A 23210-nucleotide genomic window follows, 5' to 3' on the forward strand; every position below is an offset into this window, starting at 1 on the left:
CATTGTCAGCTATCGTAAAGCCTTGATTTCGAAAAGTCCATTAACTCATAATTTCTTCATATTCATCCTAAGCTGTTGTAGCACCCAGTCTAGCTATGCCGATTACTATGACTGATACGTGTTCACACCACTAGTTCCCGATCAACGCAGTACTAGGAAGCAATACGTCTAAAATTGGTCTAATTACTTATGTATATATTTGCAGAAATTCAAACATTTCCAAATTAACAGCATTAAAAGTTTTGTTTAAAGTACGAAACAAGGATTGGAAGACTTGAATATTATTGAGATTGATTTGCATTTTTGTTAAACGGAATTATTTGACAGAACTATAACTTATAGTTACTTCTGTGAAGAAATCAATAACAACTACTACTAACAACTAGTATTGTAAAGAGGTCCCAAATTGTTAGAACTAGATTCTAGTGCTTGGGTAGAGTAATAAGTTTATACCGATTTGAGAACTAATTCTGGGACTAGAATTGGTCCTAACATTTAGACTCTGTAAAGAAATTGGCCGTAAGATTGTTAATTAATGGTCTTCAGGACGAAAAAGACGAGTTCTTAAAATATTAAGGGCTAAACATTAGCAGAGGAATGAGCGTGGTGGAACTATATCATGTCTTTGTCGGCCTAAAATATCAATATAATGGTTTTTACTTAATGTAAGCCACATCTTCCAAAATATAGGGTTTTTTTTATTAAAGAGATTTAATTTTAAAATGACATGAAATTTTCTTTAATTGAAAGTTAATCGTCTAGCATTATAATAATATAACGTTGTTAATCGTGGAGATAGATCGAACGGTCTTGGAGAATAATTCACGGGTCCGTAACTTGAAACTATGCTGTTTTTCTTCTATAAATCAATCGAACAGCATTTGTTTTGCTGAAAATAGTTAAATCATGGACCAAAATGAAGATGTTTAACAGTGAAACAAAACACGAAACGTTCGTCAGCTGTTTCAAACGGTGTTGCCAAAAAGATAATAGCTAAAAATCACCCTTTATAAAACACGATGGGATGCAACCTATACCTATTTTATTTCTTGTATACAAAAAAACACGAATTCATTTTTTCTTAAGCATTAGAATAATAAAAAGATTGAAAATCCATTTTTACCAACTTTTAAAAAACCCTTTCGATATTATTGTCTTTAAAACAAAATGTATTTAAAGTCGATATCTTTACTGGTTCTTAAGATATGGACCTTAAGATCCGGCTAAAGTTTTTTTTTATTTTCTTATCAAATATTTTTTGGAGACATTCTAATGAGCTCTCTTTTTGTCTAAAAATTATTAGAACAGAAACCAACTTAGAACTGAATTTACAACTGTTTTCAGCAAAACACCAAACAGCTTAGTTCAAAACATTGAAAAACTTTCAAAGTTTTCCACATTAACATTTTATCCGCCATAAGTCTATAAGCCATTTTTAAAAATGTTGTCTATATGTTTGATAAAATAAAAACTAAATCTATCTTTAAACCATTTTCGATTCAAAAAATAGCTTATGACTTATACCGTCTCTCATGGTGTTGTCTGCAAACTTATGTTCTTTAAACTTGAAAAAAACACACACAAAATATGCTCTTCAATCAATATCATCCGTATATGTTCTTGTAAATCGATATCAAAGATGTTAGATGTTAAAGCTTTCTACGAGTTACCTCTTAGCCCTTAAATAAAAAATGTATTCTGAATCCACATGAGTGCATCATCATAGTCATAGCGCACTATTTCAAGTCTTGACTATATAAATTACGAACAAAATATTTATGTATTTATTCCGAACATTAGCACCCCAAAGAAGAACCAACAGCAGCAGCAGTGATGAAACACAACTTTTCAAAAAATCTGCACCGCATCCACCCCATGGGGTTCGTCAGCAGGAGCCAAAGCAAGAGCAAGTCGTCATCGTCAGCAGCGTCAGCGTGTGGCGATGGCGTAGTGTGCTTATGAAAAATGCATTTTTAAGAAAAAGAGGATTATTATTATTATTATTTTCTTTCCACTCGTCGTACTCGCCGTGCCGCACCGCTCCTCGTCGGTTTCATGTTTTTTTATGTTTTTCCTTTACATGAACTTGGAGCGGGCACTATAGTCTGTTTCCGTTTTGCTTTGCTTAACGCTGCTGCTTATAACATTATCTATCCTTACTTAAGGTGAAATTGAGACGACTACATCACTATGTCGACGTTGTGCAGTCATAGTCAAAGTCGTTAAATCCACGACCATAACACAGCAGAAGTACTTACCAACCAACAAACCGTCGGTCGTCGTCCTTCCTCTTCAAAATGACCATGGGTAACTTTCTAGTCGACTTATAAAAACGGTAAAACAAAATCGAAGAACTTTTCCTTGTTTTATTCATGAGTGTGCCCGGCGCCCGCTCTTGCCACGCGGAAGGAATTTCCTCCCTCGATGTAAAAAAAAAGAAGAAAATGCAGAGCACCAAGCTTAACAGTAAGAAAGCAGATAAAGAAAACATGGTTCTTCGTATTTTCTATTTGTTTTTATTTTTTTTCTTCAAGGCTATGACTGGATTTTTTCTGTCGCATGTCTGGGCATGAAGTGCTCTTTTGGCGACTTTAAGAGTTTTGGACAAAAGTCTAAGAAATTCGCGTTAGTAAAGCAAGGAATTTCGTTTCGGCGAAGAATGACGATAGCTTACAGTGGCACAGCCAAATTCAGAACTTGACAAAAAAACAATATTTTTTTATTTCAACTGTCGCATTATTCGTTTAAAGCACAAATACACAACGATACTGACAAAATAAAATAGAGTTGGTGCATTTTGCAAATTTATAAGTGTTTTACAATTCTAGTAAAATGGTTCTCCAAAAAAAATTAAATTCTGAAGCTTGGAAACAAGAAAAAGTCGTTAGATGTAAAATCAAGGCCATATATTGCATGGGTTATGGTTTTAACGAGAGAAAATGTTTCGACGTCTGTTTTGGTTTTTTTCGAATTTTACCAAATAAAAAGCTTCCGGAAAACATTGAAAGCCACACTTTAACGTTAAGTTTTTTTCGCCAAACTTTATTTGACATATCTCTGTTTTTGTCTTTAATACACTCAATTATAGAAGCGTTTTATAAAAATTGGAGTTCAAATCAATTGCGACGAGAATCATCTTCAGAGACAAATCTTCATCTTAGTCGAATAGCCGAATTTGAGCAAATATAATTACTGTTTTTTCCGAAAATCAGGTTCGCCAAGCAGTTAACGGGAATAGTGTTAACCATAGCAATGTGCTAACAGACTTTTTGTAGCCAGAAATGAAGAATATGAAGCTGGACGTTAGTAGTTTCCACATCTATTTCCGTGATATCTCCGTTTTCGTTACATGTGGCGATATTGTACATAACTTTTAAGCTACCATCATCTTACTTCTTGAGCATTTCCTGACTTTGTTCTATACTATTCTTCAAACTATTGATTTATGTTTATTCTAGTCATAATATTTTTTTAAAAAGCGTGATGTCACATGTCGATCTAACAAAAGGTTTGTTCAATCAGAAAAAAATCCAGCATTATAGAGTAGTGTACTAAACTATTGTCAGAGCGAATATTGACATCAACTTATTTTGACAGTTTTCTCCAGAATATTCACAACTGTAGAGCATTAGTTTCAAGGTAATCACTGTTAATAAGTGAAGAAATGTAGCCCGGAGTAGTTCATTGCAGCAGGTTTCTGTTTCTGGCACAAAAAGTGAATTTGAAAGAATTCTACTAACTTTGTAGTTGATCGAAAATTGTCCAGTACAAGATTTATTTTACCAAAATTTAATGGTGTTATAAAATGAAACTTTAATACAAAATGTGGATTTATGCTGATCAACGCATTCTTGATAATTTGTGAACGCACCCTTATACTAAACATCGAACTTTTTTTAACTTATTCCACCAGAGTTGTTCAGTAAAATCAACATTTTTATCACGGTAAAGTACGCGAACGAGGAACGTCTGCATACTTTAAAAATTTACTATCGCAATTCGAAGTTGATGGCCACAACTTTATGATATCCGACAATTTCTTTGACCCAAATTGTGTCACACGGCCAACGGTACAACCGATTTATGCAAGATTTATTTCGATGAGCTTGTTCGCTTCTCGAGCTATTCGATTGACCGTCTCGTTCCATTTACTTGACTCCTCTAAACTATTTTCTTTTGGGGCAACGTTCTTTCAATCGAAAATTAGTCCCAAAGAATCTACCGCTGCAAAAGTGCTTGCGACGACCACATGCACGAATTCTATTTCCATATCCATCTAAAATCGCTTCCAAATTCTTATATTAGGTTATTTTTTAATCTATTTTACTAGATTAAAAACAATACTTAATGTGTTTATGATTTTAATATTTCTTGCCTTCATAAATTAAGGTGAAAAATCAATTGTTTTTTCCGTCGAAATCCTTAAAGCGGTGTTATCAAGATTGTTTAGCAGGTTTGGTGCAAACAATTTGTGTTTTTCCAAACTTCTAATATTATTTCAATTTTATCCATATTTCACATCGTTTATCCCACTGTTCACAGCACTCTCAAAACTAAAGTAAATTGCTGTAAATATGTTTATTAATAGTGGGCCTTGTCTCGAAGTAAGAATGGTTTGTGTCATTTTTGTGCAATTTTCTTTCTTTTTTTTTGCTTCTTGACTTTATTTTTCTTTCTTAGTTTGAAGTTTTTCTTGTTCATTTTCTTCTTAACTGTTGTTTCATTGAGTATACAAAATACCACAAAAGATGAGACGTTGAAAAAGAAATTACCAGATATTTATTTAGCGGGGGCTGTAATGTAGTCCTCGTAGACATTTTTCCCCCTTAAAGATTAATTGCTTCATAAATATTGGAATGTTTTTATGGGAAATTAGGTGGGGGGGTTAAAAGAGAGAGTGATTATTGCCTGAACGTGCTTCATTTAAATTGGAAATCAGTTCGACAGGTTTTGAATGTACGAGAGTGTAAGTAGCGTTTAAATACGTACACCAGAGGGATAATTTATATGAGTAATGGGAAGAAGATTATTTAAGAACCTTGTGCAAAATATTTAATAATAAATATTTAATAATAAATGTAAATAAGTTTGATCATCATTTAGTTTAATTCTATGGTTTTATGTCCCTTAAACAGAATAGTTGGTTTAGTTTAGTTTTGTATTTTATTTTATTTTCTAATGTCTTGAAAGGATACTCTGAAAAGTAAATGAAATAATATTAATACGACGCGTCAATTAATAGAATCTCAATTTTAAATCTTTAGGTGCGCTTTTTATAGCTTTTAACTTAACATGGGAAGTTATTGGAATCGGTGCGATTTATTTGGCCTTTTGTTTGTTTTTTAAAAATAATACCCAAAATTGGTAAGTACTGATTTTCAAATCGAATTTCTTGAGAATAAATGAAGATACTGACTTTAAAATTGTACAAAATTTTGTTATTAACATAAAGTATATTTTGAGGTATTTCCTCATAGATATTAAAAAAAAAAAAGAAAAATGTAACTAAAAATTGGAATCTATCTTATTTTATCATTTGCAAGATATTGTTGTTAACTTTTGGTTAATTTTAAAGGAAAATCTCATTGATTTTTTTTACATAAAAATGAAGGAGTGAAAACTGGTAACAAATCTTTTTCAACTTTAATAACTTGATAAACAACGATAAGTATTGAATTCAAGCTTTTTTCATCTTGCACAATACTTTAGGTGGCGCTACAGTCCTGTGTGAACTAGGGCCTCACCCAACAAACTTCTCCATCTAGCTCGGTCCCTAGCTAGATGTCTCCAGTTTCGCGCTCCTAGTTGGGTGAGGTCACCTTCCACTTGTGCGCACCACCTGATCCGCGGTCTTCCTCTACTGCGCTGTCCTGTGGGTGTGAGTTCGAAGACTTTCCGGGCCGAAGCATTGGTTTCCATTCGCTCTACGTGACCCAGCCTTCTTAGTCGTTGGACTTTTATCCTTCTGGCTAAGTCTACGTCGCTGTACAGCCGGTACAGCTCGTCGTTCCATCTTCTCCACTCCCCTTCGATGCATACGGGACCGTAGATCACACGAAAAACTTTTCTCTCGAAGCGACCCAAGGTACTTTCATCCACTTTTGTCATAGTCCATGCTTCCGCACCGTATATCAGGACGGGGATGATAAGGGTCTTATATAGCAACATTTTGGTCCCTCGAGAGAGGACTTTACCACTCAATTGCTTTCTTAGTCCAAAGAAACAGCGGTTAGCAAGAGTTGTTCTGCGTTTGATCTCACAACTGGTGTTGTTTTCTGCGTTTACAGCGGAGCCTAGGTAGACGAAGTCCTTGACTACCTCAAAGTTACGTCTGTCAATGGTGACGTTTTGACCAAGACGTCGGTGTTGTATGTCCTTTCTTGACGACCGCATGTACTTTGTTTGGCCTCATTAACCGTTAAACCGATTTTTGCCGCCTCTGCCTCAATACTCACAAAAGCCCCATTGACATCACGCTGAGTTCTTCCGATTATGCCAATGTCATCAGCATATGCCAGTAATTGGACAGACTTTTGTAAGATAGTGCCTCTAGTGTTGACGTGTGAGCTCTGCACTATTCTTTCAAGTACGATGTTAAAAAAATCACATGACAGAGCATCACCTTGTCTAAAACCTTTTTTAACATCGAAAGGTTCTGTTAAGTTGTTTCCAACCTTTATGGAGCAGCGCGAATTCTCCATGGTCATCCTGCACAAACGGACGAGTTTGGCAGGGATGACAAAACTAGACATGGCTCTATACAGCTCGTCCCTGTATATGCTGTCAAATGCGGCCTTGAAATCGATGAAAAGATGGTGGGTGTCGATTTGGTGTTCTTGGGTTTTTCCAGGATCTGTCGTAATGTGAATATTTGATCAACTGTGGACTTTCCTGGTCTAAAACCACACTGATAAGAACCTATCAGGTTGTTGACGATAGGATTTAGACGTTCACATATTACGGCAGAGTAGATTTAATAGGCGATGTTAAGTAGACTGATTCCTCTATAGTTGGTGCAGTTTAGAGGGTCTCCTTTTTTCAGGATCGGGCAAACAATATTGAGGTTCCATGGTTTCTTTCGACCATATCTTACAGATAAGTTGGTGCATGCTCCTAACCAACTTACCTCCAGCTGCTTTAAAGAGCTCTGCATTCAAGCCATCCGCTCTAGCGGCTTTATTAGACTTCAACTTAGATATGGCAATCTTTACTTCGTCTAAGTCGGGAGTACGGGATTGTTGGCTTATACAGTCTGCAGAATTGGTCCTTTCATATCCTCAGCATTGACTGCGGTTCCTCTATGATGTTTCTACTTTCGTCTTTGCAGCTTTCGGTTCTAGGTTTATGTACCTGTGAATTTCGTTTCACCTGTTCATAAAACTTTCGAACTTCATTCCTGCTTTTAAACCTCTCAACATCTTAGACCGCACGCTTCTCATGCCCTCTCTTTTTCCTTCTGAGAAGTCGGCGTTCCTCTCGCCTCTTCTGCTCATAGAGCTCACGAGCAGCTCTCGGCCTTTTATGCAGCGCCGCTTTGCGTGCCTGTTGTTTGGCTGCGTTTGCCTGCCTACATTCCTCATCAAACCAGTGGATCGTTGTTGGTGGCTGTTTGAAACCCAGCACATCAGAGGCGGATTCTCTGATTGCATCTTGGCAATGCTGCCACTGGTTTTCGATACATTGTGTTGGCGGCAGCGAACTTCGAGAGAGGTTACTTGTAACTCGGTCGGAAAAGGATTTGGCGATCTCTGGCGATTGTAGCCGTTCGACGTTGTACCTTCCCCCAGCATCTCCCTGTTTTGCCTTATGTCTGGAAATCCGAAGTGCTACCTTGGCTACAACGAGGTAGTGGTCCGAGTCGATGTTAGCTCCTCGGGAAGTTCGTACATCCATGATGCTGGAAGCGTGTCTGGTGTCGATCGCAATATGGTCAATCTGGTTGACGGTAGATTGATCTGGAGAAGTCCAAGTACCTTTCTGGATGTTGAGGTGTGGAAAACGTGTACTGGCTACCATGACGTTTCGCCCCGCAGCAAAATCTATGAGCCTAAATCCGTTGTCGAAAGTGTTGTCGTGCAGGCTGTTCTTCCATATTATTCCATCAAAGATGTCTTCCCTTCCTAGCTTGACATTAAAATCGCCCAGGACTATTTTAATATCGTAGCTGGGGCACTGCTCATGTGTTTTGTCTAGGAGCTCGAAGAAAATATCTTTGGTGTTGTCGTCTTTCTTTTCTGTGGGGGCGTGCGCGCATATCAGGCTAATGTTGCCGAATTTAGCCTTGATGCGTATGGTCATGAGGCGCTCATTGATGCACCTATAGCTCAAGACTTCTTGCCTAAGTCTGGCTCCAATGACGCATCCAAATAATCACTGTTAGTTTTCGTGGTAGCAGTCACCATAGTAAATATCGCAGTTTTTCATCCTCTTTTTGCCCGTCCCATCCCATCGTATTTCCTGGATGGCGGTGATATAGCGGTCTAGGGCCTCCGCTTATTCTTCGGCCGCACGTGGTCTGTTAAGCGACCTAACATTCCACGTGCATATCCGAAGTTCGTTGTCCTTTATTCGTTTTCGTTGGTTGTCAACAGTAAATCCGTCCGTATCCGAAGCTTGTTGGTGCTTCTTAACTAAATGTATTTTTTACGTAGCCAGGAAGTAACCCCGACGGCACACCCCCCAACCTGGAGGGCCAGATCCTAAGTATAACTCCTCCAAGGATGGGGAGCCGTCCTAGGCCTAGGCTCCGAATAAGTCGAAGAAACCCTATAAGGTGTTCACTAAGTAGTTCAACCTTGCTATAACTGTAGACGCCACCGTTGATTCCATCTCGGAAATTCCTCCGCTGCCGTCTGGATAAGGATATGTGCCTTAGTGGAAACACCTCTCCTAAAATCAATATGTCGTTATTAATATTTTGTAAAACTTGCTTGTTAAGTGTGCTATTTTTGAATTGTAGCTTATTCTCATAGACATGAGACTTGAGAAAACCACACAACAAGTCTACAATATTCAATCGTACATCAGAGATGAGCAAAGCATGTCCACAAAGAAGAAATATTTAGCTGAGCAGCACGTAGAGCAACGGCCTGTCGTGTTAAAACTACACGTTTTTCGTCGTGACGCTTCGATGATGTCCAGTTTCCATATCATCTCGTCCAGGCCAAAAGGTGATATGTGGCCTAAGGAGTTTTGATTTCCAAAGAATATGGACTGATAACAATGTAATTTCTCATGTGGATTGATGCTGTAAAAAATTCAATTTGTTGGTGTACTTATCCATTCAGAACAGTACGGGACCCTGGCCTCAGGTAGCTGAGAAGGCCAACATCAAAGGGAAACTGTGATTTACTTTCTCTGTAAAAGTCCTGTCTTTGCCAGTTCTAGAATGTCATGCTTCGGAAGGGCATTCCTTACAAATCTTGATGAAAATTCTTTGATGAAAATCAATGACCTGATTTCCTTTCTGAACTCGAAGAAGTGGCTCCATAGTTGCTAATTTTGAAAATTTAATTTTAATACATTCATATGTATGTATGATACGAATTCATGGTATCAAAATGAAGCGTCGCGTTCCAGAACCTAAGAATTCCTTGGTTTGTTTTTGAGTAAGGAATAAGCAAAAAATAATGAATCCTCTGAATCATTGTTCCTCACTGATAGAAGATAAAAATTGGTTGCTCTACAAAATAGCTTTATAAACAGATTTTAGCACCACTTCCAATTCATGTTTTTTTTTTCTAAAAATATGTAATTCCAAAATTTTGTAAGTCGGAATGCTTCTTGTGCCTTTAAAAATAATGTAATGTCTTCGAATTTTAACTTTTTCCTGAGATTTATACGTATCCTGGAAAAGTCTTCAAAACAAAAATTTCAAAAGCTTTAAAAAATGTTGAGTTTTAATCTAATTTAAACCCTTAAAAAAGCTAAGATGAAAAAGCCAAACAAATAAAATAACTTCCCAATGAAAGAAAAAAAAAACTTTAAATTAATATCGTTCTCTTGCATACTATGTATGTATGTACATTAATATCGTTTCAATATACGAGTAAGGCAATAGCTAACCATTTCAACGCAGCAGGAAACATTTAATTAAGAAATAATTTATTTATCGCGTCGCGCCACAACCGAAAAAGCACACCATACATATCCTTATCTATAGCCCCCAAACACATCATATATCCTTATTTCCGGTACCTTATTTTATATATGTACATATCTTCATGTATATCTATATCCATGCATATTAAAACCGTCAAAAAGGATATTCGCGTTCACATACAACCCAAAGTAAAATGCCTCATTACAGCATTTAAACTTATTTCTTAAGATGAACAACTTTTGCTGTCAGTTCTGACAAAAACGACAGCGACAGCTACGACGATGACGACTACGATATAAAACTTAAGTCGTCAAAAAGGTTAAACTCAAAAATTTCTCGCTGCTTCTTAAATCTATTTATAACAACAACAAATAAGAAAACAACAAAACGAAAAGGTGACGATGCAGGGAAGGATATAATATCGCGTCACCGAGCGAAAAAGCCTTCAAAAAAAGCTAACCCAGACATCTTCATATTTACCCAAGGTTTTATCTTTTCTCTTTTTTGAATATTTATGTATGGCATGCAATTTATAATGATGGGGCTTCTTCAGCCACAAAAAAAGAAAAAAAAACACCTTAAAGGAAAAATCCTTTTTATCCTTGTCTTTTGAGCGAAAAGAAGTGATCAAAATTAAATTTTGAGAAGAAAATCCCTTGAGTAGTCGGGTTAATCTTTCACTGTGAGATGATGCGAGGCCAGACAAATCGCTGACTTATATATTTCTCCTCTATCGCTCTGTCTGGTGCTTAATCGAAAATGAGGAAGATATTTCTTCCATCTTTGTGTCCACGATTTTGATGGGGGAGTGAGGTGCCTGTATTGTACATGAAACCAGGATAAGCCTCCTTCGAAAAATAACCCTCTCGTAGGGCGTCGTCAAGTGGGATGGGGTCGGGTCGTCTTGGTCGCTTTTCTCAATCAATTTACCACAATAAAAGTCACTTCCTCTCGATAAGTGTGTACTTAAGATTTGGATTTTTTGCTAATGCTCCGAGAAATCACTTGAACGGTTGAACTGAATCCATACGGATATCGGAGCAACCCACATCGACACGACTACGATGACGACCCGCCGAACAAACAAGGATCAATTCTTACCTCTGTGTGTCGGCGGTGGCGGTGGCTACAGTTTTTAATTTTCTCTCAACCATGCTGCAGGTTCTATGTGGTTGACGAAAATACAAAAAGAAAACCCCAAAATGACAGACTTGAATCCTTTTTTACGTCGGCATCGTCGTCTTCTCCTTGCCGTTGGTTAGGTTAATTCACGACAGTCAGTGATGGCAGTGGGTGAGGGGTTGGTGACTTTGCTAAGGCATGCCCAATATTAGGAGGGTGTCTGTGTTTACTTGGAGCAAATTAGCAAACTTCCTTCTAGTATTTTTGTTGCTGTTTTGTTCTGTTTGTTTTAATATGAAACATCATACAAAATACATATACACGAGGCGCATTTCGGGGGAAATTCCCCCCTTCGACGACGTCGCCGACCAGGTGGTGTCAATTAAATTTGACATTGTAAAGGATTTAAGTAGGTCTGCTATGTACATAGATGTAGAGAATTGGCGTTATTAATTAAGCCTTCCGTTCCCTTTTACCTTGAAAATATCCTTCATCCTGTTGATGATGGGGTGTGTGTAAACATTTAACCAGACAGACGTACATAGGAACATTTTGTGGAAAATTTAATATTGCCAAAAGTTTTTCCCCAAAAAACAAAAAAAAAACATGAAAAAGTTTTGTTGTCCTTTGAAAGTCGTCTGCAATTGGTTTTGGTATAAGAGTATTCACCTGAGTTTTGGAAATTTTTCTTGATATCTAAGAAGTAGGTAGGAATGTCCTGTGTGTCCCTTTGATATTCCCAGCCATACACTTTATATATCAACAACAAAAAAGTACAAAGGAAATAGAGTCATAACTCAAAGAAGAGGAAAAACGTAACTGTTGTTAAAGACATTCGTATCCAGGAGGCTGGAGGAGCCTTCCAGGTTTCTTCCCCAAAAATGTCCATCTTGAATTGTTTCTTTTATTTTTGTTTCTTGCTGTTCTTCTTCTTTTCCAAATCTACTTCTTAGCTTGGTTATGTTCGGGTATTATTCGCTTCGTTGTCGACGACGAAGACGCGACGTGACGCTCGGTCGGTCGGTCGTTGGCTGGCATATTTTTGAGTTCATTTTTTATTATTTTTTTTATCCGGATCCTTTTGTGCCATTTCCGTATTTTTATTTATTATTTTTGGAGACAACCTCAAGGAGAGTTGACAAATTTATGTTTTTTTTTTCTTTTTGAGGTAAGGAAAAGGTATACACCCCTATAAGAACCTCAAAGAAAAATGAATATCCTTTGATCATAAGAAAAATTGTATGGATAAATTTAATTTTTAAATAAGGTTTTAGAGTTATTTATAAATGATTATGATAAAGGAAACCGTTATATGCGGCTTTGTGATTGTGGAATTAAAAGGAAAAATAAATAAACAAAAATACGTTATTTACCCTTTTCAAAAAAAAAGAAAATTTTGAAAATTGTTTATGAGAAAGCATAAAGTAGATTAATTTCTCATTTCTTTGAAATGTCTTAAATTGCATTACATTTGGCTTTAGTCACCAAAGAACTCGCCAAACCGTATCTTTTTTTGTTCAAGGAAGCGGAGTGAAATTATCACTGAATTCATTATTTTGGTCAACAAGGTTTTGTCACTGGAAATCAAATTATACTTAAAATAAAATTTAAACAAAGTCAATAAGACTTTTTGAGGCAATATATTTTCAATAACTACAGTTTATAAAACTTGTTATGGTTTTGGAAGTCTTCAATCAAATGTTTAATATTTACTTTAAATTTTGTCAATACTGTATACCTTTTTTAAATTCCCTCATTACTTGTTGGTGTTGTCCAATTCTATATAATCTTAAATGAAACACTAAGCCTTTTATGCTGAAATGGTTTTTTGACAGCCCGTCGGGTGGTGCTAAGTGCGTAGAAATGTCATGGTGAGATGTCTTAGGTTTAACAATCTTACCGCAATTCTAGTTATGAAAAGCTATCAAATTATCCGCTGAACTGTAGCCCTTCATCCGTGACTTTGCTAGCACATATGAATGGTTGAGAGTTATATATTATAACAAATCCGTTTTCCAAACAAAACTATAATATTAAGTTTCTGAAATGTTTGTGTCTGTACTTAAGTAAATAGCCTGTATCGAAGCTTAGATTTCAAATCAGCAATACAAAATATCTCTTAAATGTATTTGACCATATAAGAGTTTTTTTAGATCTTACATAAGCTGTTATGAAGACTCAGAACTTAGTAGAATTTTCTGAAAACATTTAGACTATTACTAAGTGGTAAATATTTGTATATTTTTTGTAAAATCATCATGCAATTTTTCGTTCAGAACAATGTTCAAATGTATGTCATAACCTAACTTGACGTAATTCTACAATCAATTTCGAATTTTTAACAGCAAAATCTTCCAGAAAACACCACAATTTCTGAAACACCTTGAACTTGCGAGTCAAGCAAAGAAACAATCGTAATTTTGCAAGAAAAGTTTCTTGACCGTGTTATTTCTTGAATACAATTTACCACCGAAGTCTGGTTAACACCTTTCAACTTGTTTCAATACTTAATGCTCCTGAAACGATGAAAACCCTTAAAGATATATTTCATGAAGTTATTTCATACCATCCTCTTGAGACTGAAAAAAACAATCTTTGGTTTATCTAAAAACTACTATTTTTTCCAAATATCAAAGTGTAACCTTTTATTAAAAAACCCTATACGTTCAAAAAGTTATGTTTTAACCAAGCCGAACGTTATACACTTGCTATGTGGCTTGTGGCTCAGTCTTATTAAAATCAAAAACATTTGAAATCATGGAATTTAATAAACGATCTAACACGACTATGTCACGATCTCAATTGTACGTAACCTGACGTTCAGTTTTCCACCAGCATAAGAACCAAGCTATGTCTTTTTTATTAAGGATGAATTGGTGTTTTTTGGAGCACATCAGGATATTCTTCTGGAAAGGTACAGATGTTTTCATTGTTGAGAAAGTCATTTAAGACCTGCCTCCACAGTAATGTATATTTTTGCGATGAGCAATATTAGTTTTTAATTTTTGTATTTTATAATCAGCCCACTCTCAAAGAGTATAACTTTTATAAACCAGAAACACAGTGTGGGCATTACAAAAAAAGGAATAAGTTAAAGCAGTCACGGAGGAAGATAGAGTGTAGCAAGACTGAGAACAGAGACGTACTCAGGACAGCGCAAATAGATCCATAAGAAGCCATCTTTGACGACGACTTTTATATAATTGAAGATCCGAAGGAAAAAGTGGAGGCGGTGGGAGGTGCTTTCTAGCAAGTTTACAAGGTAAATGTTAGCATTCGCCCCAACCACGACCTGGAAAACAGAGCCCTAGTTAATCACTTTTACCTTCGAAATGATATGACGCAATGGCGATCTGAGAACCGCGGTTTCATGCGGTTCAATGACGATTCCTTGACAAATGCCATAATCGCTGAGCAAACGGGACCACGTTCCTTGTTAGTGACGAAGGTTGAGCTTCAGTTCATCTTCAACTCAATAAAAAACAAAAAGTCATCAGGTGTCGATGGTATATCCAACGTTGTACTACGACATTTACCGATGGAGGCAATCGAAATTTACACCACACTTTTTAAACAATGAAAAAAGGAAAGGACAAATCCAACCTGTCAAATCTTCGGTCGATAAGTATTCTTCTGAGTATCAGTAAAGTGTTTGAAAAGATCATCAATAGGGCCTTTCTAAATGGGCTGCAGACAACAAATTAAATCCGGATAAACAGTTCGGGTTCAAGGCGGGTCGTGACAAATTTCATGCTGCGTCTAAACTCGTTTTTGATATCCAATGGAATAAATCAAAACAACAATGCACATGTGCCATTCTGGTTGATTTGGAAAAGGCCTTTGACACCGTATGGTTAGAGGGTGTTTACCTAAAACTGAGCAGGCTTGGCATAAGCAAGCCGTTGTTGTATATACTTTATGATATGCTCAACGGTAGAAAGTTTGTTGTCAAAAGCGGCAATGTAACTTCTGCCACAACATTCTCAATTAAAAATGGTCTTCAACAGGGAGCAGTGAATTCGCCGATTCTTTTCAGCATTTACACCAGCGATCTGATAGGTAGTCTTACAAAGGCAATTGCGTACGCCGACAATCTAATTGCGTACAGAACGGCCCGTAAAGTTGGGGTTATTAGAATTCTCTTGCAGAGTGATTTCGACAAGATTCAGCGATATTGCGAGACATTAAAAAGGCACGACGACATTGTACAATGTACGAAGTGCCAGAGGTTTGGCCATGCCAATGCCAACTGCAATATGCAGTTGCGCTGTGTCAGGTGCTCAGAAACCCACATCGAAGGCGAATGCAAGCTGGGGAATGAGCACCCGGCTTACTATAGGGGTTGCCCTAAGGTCCAACAAATGAAACAAAAACAGGCCAGCCAAAAAGCCGAAAGAAGTCGAACAGTTCGACAGGCTCTTACACAAAAATTCGTGGATCCCAAATTTTCCTACGCCCAAATGGTGTCAGGGAATGGGAACATGAGACAGGCTCCACCAACGGTTGCCCCAAAGGCCGCTGTGCCTAAGGCCCCAGAGGTTCAGCCTGACATTGTTGTTGAACATTCAAGGTCGACTAACAGGACTTCAAAGTCAGATAAAGGAGCAAGGCAAAAGAGTATATCATCTCTACTCTTTGTTGCCTGGCCTGGCGCAATTTAGACCATAATGGGCGCGCTGCCGGAGACGCGCCTAATAGTCCTAGCTGTGAATGTAAATTCACTGATAAGGATTGAACGAAGAGCCAATATGTTCCAATTGTTGAAAGACTACAGTCCCGATGTGTTTATGGCTAGCGAAACTAAGCTAAACCACAAACACAAATTGACTCATAAAAATTACAATATCGTAAGAAGAGACCGGCCCGACTCCACTCAAGGGGGCGGTGTCGCTCTCTTTATACGAAAAGGCATTAATTATAAAGTAATATACAACAATGAATTGCGAAAGCTCAAGACGCTAGAAGTTTGCGTTGTGTGCATCTCGCTCTCTCAAGGGAAGCGGATGTATATGATTGCGGCTTATGCGGCTGGAGCTCCGCAGGTCACTTACTTTGCATCAGAAATCGAGATTGTTTTTAGGGAACTTAAACTGAGCTTGGAAGAAAACTATTTCATCTTGGCCGGTGATTTGAACGCAAAACATGAAGATTGGGGAAATCAACATAATAATCCCAGAGGTAACCATCTTTTTAATTTGATGAATCTTTACAGCGTTGAATATGGTGTCGACCTGCTGGCTACTGAAAAGCCATCGTATCCAAGAAGTGGCTCCTTTCTGGATCTTTTGCTGTACGACACCAGACTGACAGTTACAGACAAAGTGGGTAATCACCCGCGAAACTGCTTACAGACAGTCGAGTACGACAGTGATCACTGCGGACTGGCTGCTGTAGTGCAGATTCCGAACGAACGCGTGGAGGAATACGTTGCAACGCACTCTTACAATTACAGTAAGATGCGTTGGTCTCGTTTCACCAACGCCTTAGCGAGAGAACTTCGTTCGAGTGACATAGCCCCACCAAACAACAGAAACCTGACAAATACAGAAATTGGCCAACATTTACAACAGATGGACGAAACAATAAAACGAACGATGGAACGGACAATCCCAAAGTACAAAGAACGGGACCAAATGGACGCTTACAGAAACGTGACTATTGACGCACTACGTAGGCACAAGAGTGGCTTACTGACAAGACTCAAAAACTTGTACAGACGACTTACAGACCCACACGACTTGGAGGTTAGGACACTGAAGTCGTCAATAAAAAATGTCAATCTGTTGATTAAGGAGAACTACAGGCTGTCAATTAACAAGTACTGGGACCGCAAGATCCGGTCAGTTAATTCTAGTGACCCTAGTATGTTCCCTAAAATCAACAAAATATTCAGGAAAAAGAACGACAATGACCTTCCGAGTCTGAAACTCCAAAGAACCGAAGAAAACAGAGACGTACTCATGACAGCGCAAATAGATCCAGAAGAAGCCATCTTTGACGATGACTTTTACATAATTGAAGATCCGAAGGAAAAAGTGGAGGCGGTGGGAGCTGCCTTCCAGCAAGTGTACAAGGTGAATGTTAGCATTCGCCCCAACCACGACCTGGAAAACAGAGCCCTACTTAATCACTTTTACCTTCGAAATGATATGACACAATGGCGATCTGAGAACCGCGGTTTCATGCGGTTCAATGACGATTCCTTGGCAAATGCCATAATCGCCGAGCAAACGGGTTCAAGGCGGGTCATGACACAATTCATGCTGCGTCTAAACTCGTTTCTGATATCCAATGGAATAAATCAAAACAACAATGCACAGGTGCTGTTCTGGTTGATTTGGAAAAGGCCTTTGACACCGTATGGTTAGAGGGTCCTTAACTAAAACTGAGCAGGCTTGGCATAAGCAAGCCATTGTTGTATATACTTTATGACATGCTTAACGGTAGAAAGTTTGTTGTCAAAAGTGGCAATGTAACTTCTACCACAACATTCTCAATTAAAAATGGTCTTCAACAGGGAGCGGTGAATTCGCCGATTCTCTTCAGCATTTACACCAGCGATCTGATAGGTAGTCTTACAAAGGCAATTGCGTACGCCGACAATCTAATTGCGTACAGAACGGCCCGAAAGGTTGAGGTTATTAGAATTCTCTTGCAGCGTGATTTCGACAAGATTCAGCGATATTGCGACGACTGGAAACTGAAAATAAATGTCCAGAAGTCAGAAACAATTCTGTTCCGGACTCCGTTGGCTAGGGCCACGAGGGATACGTGTAAGAATTGGCGCAAGATGGTCATCGTTGATCTTCACGGGCAGCCATTGGCGAGCAAAAGTGTAGTGAAGTACCTCGGTATCTGGTTAGATCAGTATTTATATTTCGACAGACATATAAATGCTGCTCTGACCAGGGCCAGAGGAGCCTTCGCTCTGACGAAACGGCTGTTTTTTAGCAGTCGGCTTGACCCCAGAGTGAAGGTAACTTGCTACATGGCCCTCATACGGCCAATGATCGTTTATGGTTGTCCTGTGTGGTTCAACGTTGCCCCTTCCCAGATGGAGAAGTTTCGGGTGTTCGAGCGGCAGTGTTTACGACGCTGTACCGGCTTATATTGAACAGCCGAATCTTCTTATGTGCATTACTATTCAAACGAGGTCCTATACAACGGGGCTCGAATCAACAGAATTGACAATTTCGTGATAAAACTCGTTCGAGGTCACATTGCAAGAGCTATGTCTTCGACCAACAATTTAATTTTCGGGGCGTTCTATCCGAACGACGAGTATTTTGAGAGTGCACGCTTGAGCGGCTTCATTCCCCCAGAGGCATTCCTCTTTTTAGATAGATGCGGTCTGATACAGGATAGATTGGCAGTTCCGTTAATCTACCACGTCAGACGAAGAACCGTGGATAGGCGACTCCTGTACAATCGGGACGTCATGGCACAAGGCGGAGCAGAGCTCCTTCGGTTCAGTAGGGCTGTGTCCGAACGGGACCGAACTGATAGGGTGAAGCAGGAGAACCAGTTTTGGTGGCTTCAATCGGCACTTGATATTGGGTAGTCGGGATGGGGTTTTAAGCCTTGGCTGGCTTACATACTTGTGGCACGAAAAAAGAAATACAAAAAGAAAAATAAAAAACAAAACATTAAAAATAAATAAATAAGAAAATAAAAAAAAAAGACAACAAAATATGAAAAACAAAAATGTTAGATAGTTAGATTTGCTGCTGTGGTTGTTCTAGTTTTAAGTAGTTTTTAGGTAGAATAGGTAATTTAAGTTAGTTTTTAAGTTTTATTTAAGGACCTTATTTTAAGTAGTTTGTAAGTAAAAATAAAGAAATTAGTTTTTTTCAAAATTTTCTAATAAAAAGATAGGTTTAAGAATGAACTAATAAAAATGAATTACAAAAAAAAAAAACAGTATTTTCTACACACAGTATTTTCATATACAGTATTTGTTTTTCAAAGGTGATTTTTTTAAAGCTATAAAAAAGCTTTTTGCTGTGCGGAATGAGGCACTGTCGTGTTGAAGCCATATGTCATGCAAGTCAAGTTCTTGCATATTAAGCAAACAAAAGTTGGATGTCATCTCACGATAGCGCTTAACCTTCACAGTTACGTAACGATTTGCATCATCTTTGAAAAAAAAAGTCCAATGATGCCAATCACTGCCAATCCAATGCCTTTTTCTGGATGCATTGGTAGCTCCTTGCAATCCTTCTGGCTGATATTCACTTAAAATCGACAATTCTGCTTATTAACGTACTCATTGAGCCAAAAATGAGCTTCGTCGCTGAACACAATTTTTCGGTAAAAAGTGGATCTTCGGCCAACTTTCCAAAAGCCCATTCACCAAAAATTTTACTTTGCAGTAGGTCGTTCGGCTTCATTTCTTGCACCAGCTGTATTTTTTTAAAACCTAAAACCTTCCCCAAAATGTTCCAATTGCTGCGAACGGCGACGAATCGATAATTGATATAATAATAAAGGGTGATTTTTTTGAGGTTATGATTTTCATGCACGCTTTGACATTTCATCATGAATAGACTTACTAACGAGCAACGCTTGCAAATCATTGAATTTTATTACCAAAATCAGTGTTCGGTTCGAAATGTGTTTCGCGCTTTACGTCCGATTTATGGTATACATAATCGACCAAGTGAGCAAACAATTAATGCGATTGTGACCAAGTTTTGCACTTAGTTTACTTTATTGGACATTAAACCAACCACACGAATGCGTACAGTGCGTACAGAAGAGAATATTGCGTCTGTTTCTGAGAGTGTTGCTGAAGACCGTGGGTTTGTGTTATTCGACCACATGGAAGATTTTACGCAAAGATCTTGGTGTAAAACCGTATAAAATACAGCTCGTGCAAGAACTGAAGCCGAACGATCTGCCACAATGTCGAATTTTCAGTGAATGGGCCCTAGAAAAGTTGGCAGAAAATCCGCTTGTTCAGCGATGAGGCTCATTTCTGGTTGAATGGCTACGTAAATAAGCAAAATTGCCGCATTTGGAGTGAAGAGCAACCAGAAGCCGTTCAAGAACTGCCCATGCATCCCGAAAAATGCACTGTTTGGTGTGGTTTGTACGCTGGTGGAATCATTGGACCGTATTTTTTCAAAGATACTGTTGGACGCAACGTTACGGTGAATGGCGATCGCTATCGTTCAATGCTAACAAAGTTTTTGTTGCTAAAAATGGAAGAACTGAACTTGGTTGACATGTGGTTTCAACAAGATGGCGCTACATGCCACACAGCTCGCGATTCTATGGCCATTTTGAGGAAAAACTTCGGAGAACAATTCATCTCAAGGAATGGACCGGTAAGTTGGCCACCAAGATCATGCGATTTGACGCCTTTAGACTATTTTTTGTGGGGCTACGTCAAGTCTAAAGTCTACACAAATAAGCCAGCAACTATTCCAGCTTTGGAAGACAACATTTCCGAAGAAATTCGGGCTATTCCGGCCGAAATGCTCGAAAAAGTTACCCAAAATTGGACTTTCCGAATGGACCACCTAATACGCAGCCGCGGTCAACATTTAAATGAAATTATCTTCAAAAAGTAAATGTCATGGACCAATCTAACGTTTCAAATAAAGAATCGATGAGATTTTGCAAATTTTATGCGTTTTTTTTTAAAAAAAAGTTCTCAAGCTCTTAAAAAATCAACGTTTATCTAACAATGTAAATTTGGTGCGAAATCTAGTCACAATAACCCGAGTGGCTGCTTCATTTGGTCGATTAAACCGACCATAAAATGGAAGAAGCGCGCAATGAACTTTCTTAGCGGAGAAGGCATTTTGATAATAAAATTCAATAATTCGCAAGTGTTGTTCGTTTGTAAATTGATTCATAGTTAAATGAAAGACCAAACTAAAGATTTTTTAAAGTAAAACAAAACACGAAACGTGCGTCAGCTGTTTAAACTAGTGTTTCCAAAAAGATAACAGCTTAAGGATCACACTTTAGAACCGATTCTTTTATCAGAACACAAAATTACTTTTGAACCTTTTTTGCCAATTTTTTGATTAAGCATAAACGAATGTCTAATATTTAAACAATTATAATACAACATCATAGAACGATTGAAAGTCGTTGGTTTTGTTAAAGTTGCATTCGTTGCTTCATTTGATTCTCCAATTTTACTCCTCAGTTGGTTATAACGATGTGATTGTTGTTTGAAATGCTGTATATTACAAGCCGCATACAACACAGCAATGTTATCAAGATTTTCTTGAAATTCTTCTATTATAAATTGAATGACTTGCAATTCATCAATATAGTTTTGCGTAATTTATCATACACTTCCAAAAGAGTGACTAACATTTTTCAAAAATATTATAACACAATTGAAGAAAATTATCCACACGTAGAAATCATTTATCAAACGTCAGATTGACTTCAATTGATTATTATCATAACCGTTTACCGAATCAACGGGTCGTTCAAAATTTTCTAATAATTTTTGGGCTTCATAGCTTCATAACTAACAAAAAGAATTATTTAATGTTGTATATCCTGGACTTTTGCACTAGACAAAAATTCGGAGTGAATTCTAGTTCTCGTTGCCATTGTTGCAAATGACGAAGTTTTTTCAGGATTCTAAGTTTTGTATCAATATGAGCTTTTTCTTTTGCTAAAGATGTCAGCCAGAAGTATTTTTTTTTCAAATGTGATTGTTAGTTTGAAATTATTCCTGAATAGTTGAATGATCTTTTTCTTTATTTCCGGAATAAATAGATAAAGTGGCGCAACAATCCGTTCCTGTGTGCGAGTAATATTTCAATGTAGCTGTTAATGAAAAATCAACGTTTTACTTTTTAAGCCAATCTTGCAATTTAGATTTGTTCATTTTCAAGCTTTATCGTAATTCTCAACGGAATTTTGTTAGAATATTCAGTATCATCTCAAATCTGAAGTTGTTAAGATGACATTTCCAAAAGCAAAAACCAACAACTATTATTATTTTTAACTAACAAGTATTGATTTATTATCTGTGCCTATAGCATTTTTGATTTGGGAATTTTTGCATCGAGATTATCATATTTTGTTTTTCTTTTTTTTGCTGTATAGTGAGATTCTTAAATTTGTATTTTATCATGCATATTCTATATTATGTGTAATTTAGAAACTTCGCACTGTGCTAAGACTTATTTTTACATTTCAAATGTATTTTTGATCAATAATGTTTTAATTTTGTATGTGAATTTATTTTCCGTTCATATTTAAAAAATCCTTTTTTTTTTACTACAAAATAATTATAAAATTCATCTTCTCGTAAATGTCCATTTTAGTACGGAAAATGAAAACAGCAAATGTCAAAACCCATTTAAAGAGCTTTATTGTAAAATTTCCCTGGGAAATTGTTAAAAATATAAATGTCCCTTTCCAAAAACTTATAGGTTTATGTACACGATAATCTAAATTCCAAACCATTCTTCTCTGTTATACAATTGATTTATAAAAGTGTTATACTGAAAAATAATATCTTTGTACATGAAAACTTTGTATATGAAAACCATATATATATATATACAACGATGAAAACCATATCTTTGCATATTACAAAAATAAGGTCTTTGGATTTGTTTAAGATAATATTATAAGATAATATTATAACATATCGAGACGGTTTCGTTACCTCTTAAGTAATTTTTCCAAAATTTTTAGAAAAATAAAAAATAATATAATTTATTTCGATATAGCTTATCGTGTCCATACATCCAAAGCTTTAAATATTAAATCATACACAAAAGTCGATGCAAAAACTCGTAACTTGAAGACAAACGAAAAACTGCTTAAACTTTTATAGTATTTAAAATGCGTTTTTGATATTTGTCATTCACGAAAAATTTTCAGAATTTAACTAAAAATGCCAAAATATGGCTGTGAATTTTCTGATTTTTGTATTTTTTTCCTCATGAGGTTTTAAAGATTAAACTTCGATATCGAATACAGAATTTGTCCTATTAAGCAA

The 23210-nt window shown here is 37.0% G+C and overlaps 1 protein-coding gene across 1 annotated transcript in view; it reads left to right on the forward strand.

Moving 5' to 3' along the window:
- LOC129940317 (centaurin-gamma-1A) overlaps positions 1–23210 on the forward strand; it is a 455674-nt gene that overhangs the window by 260787 nt on the left and 171677 nt on the right. The window lies entirely within an intron of this gene.

The sequence above is a fragment of the Eupeodes corollae genome, chromosome 1, assembly GCF_945859685.1.
Source record: "Eupeodes corollae chromosome 1, idEupCoro1.1, whole genome shotgun sequence".
Lineage (NCBI taxonomy): Eukaryota > Metazoa > Arthropoda > Insecta > Diptera > Syrphidae > Eupeodes > Eupeodes corollae.